This window comes from Xiphophorus maculatus, chromosome 13 (assembly GCF_002775205.1).
Source record: "Xiphophorus maculatus strain JP 163 A chromosome 13, X_maculatus-5.0-male, whole genome shotgun sequence".
Lineage (NCBI taxonomy): Eukaryota > Metazoa > Chordata > Actinopteri > Cyprinodontiformes > Poeciliidae > Xiphophorus > Xiphophorus maculatus.
The window spans coordinates 20,789,477-20,799,850 of record NC_036455.1 but is presented as its reverse complement, the minus strand read 5'-3'; positions in this window follow the sequence as shown (position 1 = coordinate 20,799,850).

Here is a 10,374-nt window from a genome sequence, read left to right as displayed (position 1 = left end):
TGTGGTGCAGCACCATCACAGTGGACAGGTTTTCCAATGGGTTTGGATCATTGCAGTATGAAAGTGAATAGTACCCACATCAATATTACTTACTTACTAATTTCTGTTCACTAATGCAACCATTTGGGGTATTTCTAGACTCTGTTTACTAATTAGACTTCTTAAGGCAATCAGTTACACTAGATTTATAGCTGACAACCCTCAGTCACAAACTCTACTCTTTAAGTTCAATACAAGACAACGAAGTTTGTGGTTGTAATGGATCAAGATGTGAAAAGGTTTAAGGGGTGTGAATGCGTACCGACTATGTATTCAGCAGTTTGATTTCAAGAAGCTCATATATTTATAAAGCACAAATCAAACACAACGTACTGCAAAATGCCACCTCAAGCATTAAGAGAGATGTCACTCAACATTTGCAGAGAAAGTTGAGGAATACATGGACAATGACTAGAGACGTAGCACGTCTCTAGACGTAGAGACGTAGCACTGCGTCTAATAGAGACGCAGTGCTACGTCTCTATTAGACGTAGCATTTCCACTTTTATGGGTTTGAACTGGTAAACACATTTATCCTTCGCAGGCCTTCCTGTTTCAGTTTAATTTTTGGCAAGTGGAGTGCAGCCCAGTTGGGTTCAGATCAGGGGATTTACTGGATCATTGCAGAGTTTTACACCTCTTTAGTTTCAGTAACTCCGGGGTTGCCTTAACAGTATGCTTTGGTTTGCTGTCCATCTGAACTGTGGAGCTCTTTCCTGTCAGCTTTGCTGCATTTGTCATTGTTTTACCAGACAGTGTATCCCTTTGCTTTTCCGCCTCACTGAACTGCAGCACCGCTGGAAGCCGAGCTCGCTCATGCCATCACACCACCTCCACATGTGGTGCAGATGACGTTGCTGCCCTTAAGTCGTATTTCATTCGCAGCTTCTTTTTTTCCCCAGTATTTTCTGTCCTGTGTTTCTGGTACAGAATGATCTCTTTCTCATCTGTTTTGAAAACTGGTCTGATTTATTAAACGTTTTTCTTTCTACTTTTACAACCGTGATGGCTTTATCGTCAGTTTGCGCAATATTTTGATCTTTCCTCAGCTGGACGAGATAGACCTCTACTACAAAAAAAAACATGGTTATTTTCATTTTACTAAGCCCAGAACAATGAATTTCCCCCAAAACCTACCATGATTTTTACAGCTCTGATATTGACACCTGTTTTGTTTTTTTTTATGGTTCCAAGGATGTTTTAATTCACTTGAATAGAAGGTTCATTTACCTGCAGGTTTAAAGCAAAGCGTTTTATAGGCACGTACCACTGAGGGACTTCTACTTGCCGAAATAATCATGGAAAAGCTCAAAGCAGTTAATAATATGCAGAGCCTGACACATTTATTGCTTTTAAAAGGTCTTTAAAAATTAAACGATCTTGTATTGCAGTAGCAGAGTCTTAAACTAAAGATTTCAATCCAAGCTTTAATTTGAGCACATTTACTCAGCAGGGAAAAATGTTAAAGATGTAAGGCATTTTATGTCATTTTTAAAAGAAAAATAATTACTTCCACCCCGCTGCTTTAGTACAGTGTCTTTTTGACACTGGGAAAGCACTAATGACAGCAATAATATTTAACAATGTTGGAGAACACGTAGAGGGATCTTTTCACTATTCCTGTTTCACATTTCTAAGTCCTCTCTTGTACTCACCCCACAAGTTTTGTGTTTGGTTTAAGCAAGGGAGCTAAGATAGTTATGGAATAAGGTGATATTTGTGTCTTATGAAACATTTATTTATTGAGGTGCCCATTTTTAGCTTAGTGGCCGAGGCCACAGCATTCTAAAGTAAAATGTCCTGGTATTTGAAGCTTTGGAGGTGAATCTGAAAGAAAAACAGGCCCAGAGCACCACAGATCCCCCTCCGTGCTCAACAATAGGCTTAATGTAGTTTTCCACATATTCATCCTTTTGTTAGCAAAAAGCTCAAATTTACTTTAATCTGATCAAAGCAAGATTTAACTACATAATGTAGCCAGGGATTATGTTCAAAATAATTATTTCTTACGATTTTTCAGTTGGATTTTTCAGATTAGTCCAGCTTGGGATCATCTTGCTGCAATAGTAGATTAGTTCATTTTATGGCCTTAAGAGTCAGATCTACATAGAAATGTCACCAAGTATGGAAGAGAAGATGTTCACATTCAAGTTCTTACTGATTATGTTACTTTGAGGGACACATATTTAGATAAAGTAATACAGACAAAGGTGGGAGCATATAGTTCCACCACCGTTTCTGCACGGACTAGCTTGGCAAATGGTCTTTTTTTTCCTGTTAATCTTTTCACATCTTGTCACAACTACAAAAGTCAGTTGTTTTATTTTTTTACAAATAAAAATCTGACAAGCCTGTAACGCATTTGAATTTATCCCCTTACAATGCGACATCACAGAGCATCAAATTTCTTTCAGTCGTCACGATTAGTAGCGCATCACCTTCTTGCAAAACAAGACGTGTGGTGGAAAATTACCCATCACCCTAATGGCACCATTATCCATGGTTCAACATGACGGCAGCATCATGGTTTGGGGATGCCCTCAGGAAGCTGGATGGAGCTTTATACAGACTGAATTCTGGAAGAAAACATGGTGCAGGCTGCAGAAGACTGGAGACGGTGGAGGGTGTTAATCTGTCAGCACCACAATGAGCCTAAATACACAACTGAAATGTTTTGACCAAAGTACATATTTATGTCAGAAGTGAAAATAATTCACCCTCAAGTTGTGCAGAGCTGGAATACACAAGTGGCAAAAGAAGTTATGTGTGATTTTCTTCCGCTGTACAATGTTTCACTACTTTCAGACGGTTCATCTCACACAGACCTTTAGAAAAATAATTTGAGGTTTGTATTTCTAAGCTGATAGAATATTAAAAGGACAACGAGAACATTTGCAATTCTATGTACACGAATTCAGATTGAAATGGTTTGAAGTTCGTCTTTATAAAGGCTTCTTGCACGTTTTTACGTAAAGGACGAAAAAACTCAACAAGAAGAAAAAGATGGAGTAAAGAGATAAAATGGTATAAGGATGAGGGGGGGGGGGTGCCTCTGTTCCTCCATCGCAATCACAACAGACTGGATGAAGTCCTCATCGGCGTTAAGCTGTCCCAGTCACAGTCCCGTGAAACCAGCACTGTGCCCTCCCCACACACACACTATATGCCTCCCCCGCCTTTCAAAACAATGGTGTCACTTCTGAGAGCCAAAGAGACTCGCAAGGCATGCTGCATCATGGATATTAGCTATGGGGATCACTTGTTTAAAACAAGAGATCAGAGGTGTGCTTTTGCAGCCTGTCAAGCATCAGCAGCACATGACCACGTTTGAAGTTTTGACTCCTTGCGGTACACACGTCTGTCTTTTGCTTTCAGGCTGGTTGGCGACGGCGAGGACATCCGTGTAGGTTCGTACAGGCATTCCAGCCCGACTCCGCTTGTATATTACCGTTGTGTTTTGTTTTCATCATAGGTTTCAGCACTCTCTGAGGCAGTTTGGAGCGTTCTTTCCACTTCATTTAATTTTACAACATGTCCTGCGGGGTGCTGTTTTACCATCTCGGAGAGAAGATTTTAAGTCAGTTTTAGATGCCCTAATCACACACCAAAGAAGGTTCTGTATTAAGTGGGTCGACTTTATGAGTTGTGGTCATATTTTCCAGCTAAGAATAGTCTGCTTGTTTGTTTCTCTGTTTTTCCACCCTCCAATTTAGCAATGTAACGTGGGAGACTAGCATGTGCTCCACCTTGTTTCTCGTATCTTGACAACAAACTGTTGTGGCCTCTTCTGAGAATTACCAGTTAAGCGAAGACAAAACCTGGATCAGATGCGATCATCTTTACCTCCCACATCCCCCCACCCCCCAACTATTTTCGTTGAGCGTGTTTTTATAGCCACAGGAGGACATATTTATGTTCAACGCCGTGGCAGGGTTGGAATCCTCAAGAGTGCCGTGATGCGGACAGGAAACCCTGAATCGCTCTCCAGCCCAAACATCATACGGCGTTTACCCCCTCTCCTCACCCGCTTCTCTAAAACAACAGCTTTGACACGATCTGCACCACGTCGCTCGTAACTTGAGAGTAACCTGCCAGACGTCGGAGCTCAGAGGGATCCTTTGCGAGAGTCAATCAGACGACTGATTCATGAAGGAGAAGATCAGGTAGGGGAGATGGTGCAGAAGGTTCTCCCTGGTTGAACAGGCCTAAGCCAGCTTAAGGTGGCAGTCAGCAAAAAATGTCCACTTAAATATGTTGTGGCTCAATCACACACAAAGTCTTGCTACCTTCTTCATTTGGTCACAGAAGTGCAGTCGGGCAAACATCTGTCAGCCATTGCCTCCACTCTCCTCATCCGCCCCCCACCTACTTCCAGCAGTTCATTCTGCCCTCTGACCCTCAGTTGAAGAAAGAGCAACTGTGACTTTCTTGCAAAAACTCTGCACAGACCTTAGCTTTTTTGACAAGTAGCTCAAGAAAGATTTAGAGCTTTTACTGCACATGGATAAATCTGTGTTAAATGTAATACCTATTAACATTATTGCACCGTGATGTAGGGAAGTGATAACTCTGTGTTGTTTGATCTCTTCAGCAAAACACAAAATTGGTCATTTACCGATTTGTTTTTTTTTTTTTCTTTATATCTCTTATGAGAGAAGCATTCATGCAGCATCACAGATCCTCCACCGTACCTAACCGCCAGCATGAGATGCTTTTCCACACATGCGTTCTTTGTTTTAGCCATGACCCACATGGGGTGTTTGTTCCACAAAAGCTTAGTCTTAGTCTCTAAGTCACTCTCAAGCTGGTTAGCAGATAGAAAATGTCTAGTAGACGGCCCAAGACGGCACTCAGTGGTAACATTATCTTGTGATTTGGAGATTTTTCACGTGTCCAATGGATTTATTTGTTTTTTTATCTAATCCTTTGAAAGTTGTTTTCTGAAGGTAAAAGAGTTGAAGTTCTTTCATTTCTGCTTCATTCTGATTTTATTTGATCTTTCCTGTTCCTCATCCTGCTCAGTTAATTAGTCAGAAGCTCTGTTCTGCCATCATGGCAGCCACCCTACGTCCCACAGGACCACCAGACCAGCACCACGGACCCAAAGACACACACCAGAGCTCTCATCAGCTCGCCCACTCCCACCTATCTCAGGGGCCTCAGGTTTCTCCACAGTCCCTGCCGTCGCCTCTGCTTCCAGCAGCCCACCAACCCCCACCCTCGCTCCCCCCCTCCAGACTTCCCTCTTTCTCCACATCAATTACGGCCTCTCCCCGTTGCCAGAGCCCTCAGCTCTACGACCCCTAGGGTTACCAAGTCAGGGGGGTCAGAGGTCAATCTCCCCGCTGCCAGCCCAGGCATCTCTCAGAAGTTTCCGGCCCTGCGCCTGAAACCCTGCGGTCGTAAGGGGCAACACCCACACGACCCTCAAGCGGCCAGGGAGAAACACCGAAAAAATCCCCCCACCATTGCTGCAAACAATGCCGTGCCACAGTCAGCCTGGAGAAGTTAGTTGGTTCTCTTAAGTGATTCAGTTTTATGCCTAAGAATAAAAATTAAATGCTGCTTGTTCTCCAGATGATTTTTTTGTTTTTTTTTGGTTAAGATTCCAAGATTAATTTTATGCTGAATGTGTGTGTCTTGTTTTCATCTGCTTATCATAAATATGGGAGACAGTGTATTGAATATTCAACAATTTAAACAGTAAATACTAAGTTTTCTAAGTACCACCCTAAAGGAGCGTACTACTGGACAAACACGAGGTTTGATTGGGCGCACAAATTCCAGTGTGGCTGCCATTCACTTAAGTCCTACTATGACTTACAGTTAAACGTGGGTTAATTGACATTTGCATTTCTGACTAAATCAAACCTCATTAGTTCTTTCACACATAAGGAATTACACGATATTTAGCAAACATGTTGCTACAGTGTTTTAAAACACAAAATGCAAAGATTTATTAGCTTATGTTGCTCATAGCACATACCCACCAGTGCTGTAACATGCTTTCTTCTAGACCATTCCAATCAGACTTTGGCTCTATGTTCAGGGTCACTGATGTGCTGGAATCTGACGTTCTGCCGCGATTTTCATTCTTTTGTGGGTGGCCATGCCGGCTTGTCAGTCTAACAGGTTTCCTGTGCAAAATGACAAAATAAAAACAATCTCAACATTGTGCTAATTCCCATTATTCACTGTAAAACTGGAGTGTCTTTAGGGAGCCTTCGGTGACACAGTTTGTGGAGTGTGTTGCTAATAGTTTTCAACAGATTTTCCCACCTGAGGTGAGAATCTCCGCAACTCCTCTAGCGTTAGCATGAACGTCTCCGCTGCTTCCCTGATAAAATGTTCTCCTGGCCTGCCAGTTTAGTGGACATGTCTGGGTAGTTTTGCAGTTGTGACATACTCTTATTTTTAGTTGAGGGATTAAGAGTGATAATATTTCTTAACAATGCCATACTGGCTGCAAATAACCCTTAATTTATCGTTTTCCTTTCCTATTATCACACTGTCTCTAAAACTATCAGCATCGTAGTCATTAAGATCTGTCAGGTAGGATGGTGAGAGTCGCTCTAACTGGCTAAATTGATACACTGGATCAAATGCAAATATGACTTTGCACAAATATCATGACAAATATTAATGACCATGTCTATTAATGTTGTCTAAATATCCTCTGAGGCCTTCACAGAAGAGCTAAAAACAATTGGTTGCAGTGGATTTTAGGTGTTATCCGAATAAGGAGGGAAAAGGTAAAAAAAAAAAAAAAAAAAAAAGAATTACGCACTTTTCAGATTCCTATTTGTATGGAAAAAATATGTGCCAATATTCTGGTCAACTTTTAGCTAGCCTATTGTTTAAAATCCAATGAAGCACAATGAGTTTTGTATTTGTAACACGACAAAACTCAATGCAACCAAGTTAAGATGATATAAACACTAAATGGTAAATGGCCTGTACTTGCAAAGCTCTTTAACAAATGCTCATCACACAACAGTCAGTCATTCACTCATTCATGCACACATCCACATGCTGAAAGGCAGATTGTTTGCAAACTGAGCTCGAAGACATAAAAAAACAACGATTTTACACATATGGATTTTGGAAATACTTGAATTTCCTGGGCACCTTGCTGGAAGACAGGGCCAATAAAACCAAAATAATGTTTTTACATCAATTTTTATGTGAGTAAAAAAGGGACATCTCAACAGCCTTGAATTTATGCTCGCTGCGGCAGCGCCCCCACTCCATAAATCTCTTTAAATTGATTACTAATCAACCACAGATATTAAAGAAGGGGGGAGATTTTCACTGATTCGGTGGTAAATTTCACAATGAAAGGCCAGCAGTCTATAAAGATGTATCACACAGTCAGGCAGGTTAAACAGCATGTCAATGGCTCGGGTCGCTTGGTTGAGCACACAGCCTTGATGTGGAGCACAGCTGTATTTCTGTCGTGGATCCCAGAGCTAACAGTATCAATATCAGACACATTATTGCTAATGGGAGAGCCAGAGGCTGGAGGGAAAGCGGGAGACAGAGAGCCTGCAGAGGGACGGTATCTCTATTGATTAGCTGGGGGAAAAAAGGACCTCCACTCCAGTCCGCTCCCTGTTCAGACATATGGGGTAATAAGGACCACTCTTCCCCACTGCTGCTCATCCCATCTCCCCACACCCCCTAGCAGAGAGCCTTTTAATCAGCCCCCGGGGGAATACATGGATATGATATGGGAGAGAAAGAAAGAGGAAAAGGAGACAGGGTGAGAGGAGTCCATTAGTGAAGCCGACACAATAACTGCAGAAACAAACCTGACACATGGACGGTTGCTTCATGCACACAAAATATGAGGGACATGAGTAACAAGCACAAACATTTTTAATATGCTTACATGTTTTGATTTGGAATAAAATAGATTTCAGGTTTCAACCACGTTTTGATGATTTATAGAGCTGCTCGTGGTCCACATGACATCTAAGCTGATGGCACTCCACAGTTTCCTGAGGGTCAATTTTCTCTCTGAGCAAGGGCTATTTTCCTCTGTTTATGTATAAGAGCTTTCTGTTTTCTTTTCCAGCCAGAAGGATGCCAATCTCAGCGAGCCAGACTAACTTTATCAAAGCGGCCATCTCAGACGCTGACATCGAGTCCACAACTATGTTTCATGCTGAAAAGACATGAAAAAGAAAGCTGTCAGCGCCTCACCCCTTCACTGGCCTCTCAGCCTCTCAGGCTCTCTAGAGAGATGGTGAGAGAAAGGGAAGTAAGGCGGAAGAGAATTCAAGAGTAGTTAAAACAAGTTTTAATGTGACATGAAACTCCGAATAAAGTGCCAGAGATCATCTTTAGGTTTATTTTCAAACAAAATAACAGAGATGTGAATGAAGTGGTAAGATTTCAATTAAGAAACCCCAGTTTCTGTTAGGCAAAGTAACAAAATCACTGGAAAGGCTTGTGTTGCGTAAAACTTGTGCAACAGCACCCCCCTGTGGCAGATAAGATTGGAGCACTTTTTAGAGCATCTGCAGATTCAAAGTTTCACACCAGACTTTATTGTTAAATTGCTCAAACTCACTTGGATATTGAAATCTGTAGAAAAAATGTGGCGGTCAGTTTTTCAATTGTGGTTTTGATTTCCCATAACCTTTTATGAAATTGAAATAAAATCTACTTTACCAAACAGTAGCCTTGTACGGACATAATTATTGGAACAACCCATGAAACTTGAACAATTCTTCAAAGTTCAGTTACTGTTTTCCCTATCTATCTATCTATCTATCTATCTATCTATCTATCTATCTATCTATCTATCTATCTATCTATCTATCTATCTATCTATCTATCTATCTATCTATCTATCTATCTATCTATTTTTATTAAAACGAGGGAACAATAAAACACCTGAAAGCAATTTGTGAAACAGACCACAGCATGTCACGTATGTTAAAGTCTGTCTGCAATATTGTTTCCTAATAGGAGTTGATTACCTCCATTTCTAAACCTCTTGTGATGTCACTTTGTTAAGGAGTTTTTCCTCTTTAAAATATTATACTTATTTCAATTCCCGCTGGGAAATTCATGCTTTATTGCCCACTTGTATTTTCTGTCACTCTAAAACTAGGCTAGATAGTATAATGTTGAACATGTTGAGGAAAAAGTGGCAAGGTTGAGCTAAAACGAGCAACAACAGTCCTGTAATACTGTCAATAGGACTTTTATTATTGTTGAAGGAGCAAGGCAGAACTACTCCTTAATGTAACACATGTTTCCTTCTGACCAGAGGGACACATTAGGTCTGTTTATTCAATCAGCGTTAAAACAGAACTGGAAAGGGGGAATGGAGGTCGGGGGGGGTGGCTGGATTTGGACGGAGGAGAGCAGTTTTCATCAATACGCGTCAATTGGCAAGGAATAATCCTGATGTGAAATTTCTTCCATATGCCCCCGCTGCGGGGCGCCAAAGAGTCTGCCAAAGCGTCCTCCATAGAGTCTGTAAGGACATTTGTTCTCTGTGATTGGCTGATGAGCTTGGAAGCAGCTGGAGAGAGGGACCAATAATGAACTCGTATATTGAGTCTCCAATGCCATTGGCTTAGAGTGGGTGTCAATCAAGCAGCGATTGGGGTCTGAAGAGAGAGATCGGGCCAGTTGGTTGTTTTGCACTCTGGAGGACGGAGCTCTGCAGCAGAGAGTTGCAGACACACACTCGCACTGCTGCTGATCACCGAGCTGAGGACTATGCATTTATATTTAACAAATAATAATAATAATAATAATAATAATAATAATAATAATAATAATAATAATATTAATAATAATAATAGCTATTGTTATTATAATTAGAAGTACAGAAGTTGTAACAATAATAATAATAATAATAATTTATTATTATTATTATCATCATCATTAAATTTATTAGATATTTGATTATTTTTGTTTGCATTGTTTTATTTGCCTGTAATATATTCTTTAGATAGATAGATAGATAGATAGATAGATAGATAGATAGATAGATAGATAGATAGATAGATAGATAGATAGATAGATAGATAGATAGATAGATAGATAGATAGATAGATAGATAGATAGATAGATAGATAGATTAAATTTGATGAGGTGTCAGTGGTATCCTCAAACTTAACCCCTCATAACTACTAAACTAACAATTTTATAACTCACAGAATTACTACGTGTGTCCAACTTCACATCAAGCCAAGCTGCCTCCATTTATTTATTTTTTTTAGATACATGCGCGTGCGCATTAGTCTGCCTCTACGTCACGTGTGGCTCCTCCAATCAGCCTCGCTCTAAGAGGGCTACATAGTGTGTGATTTA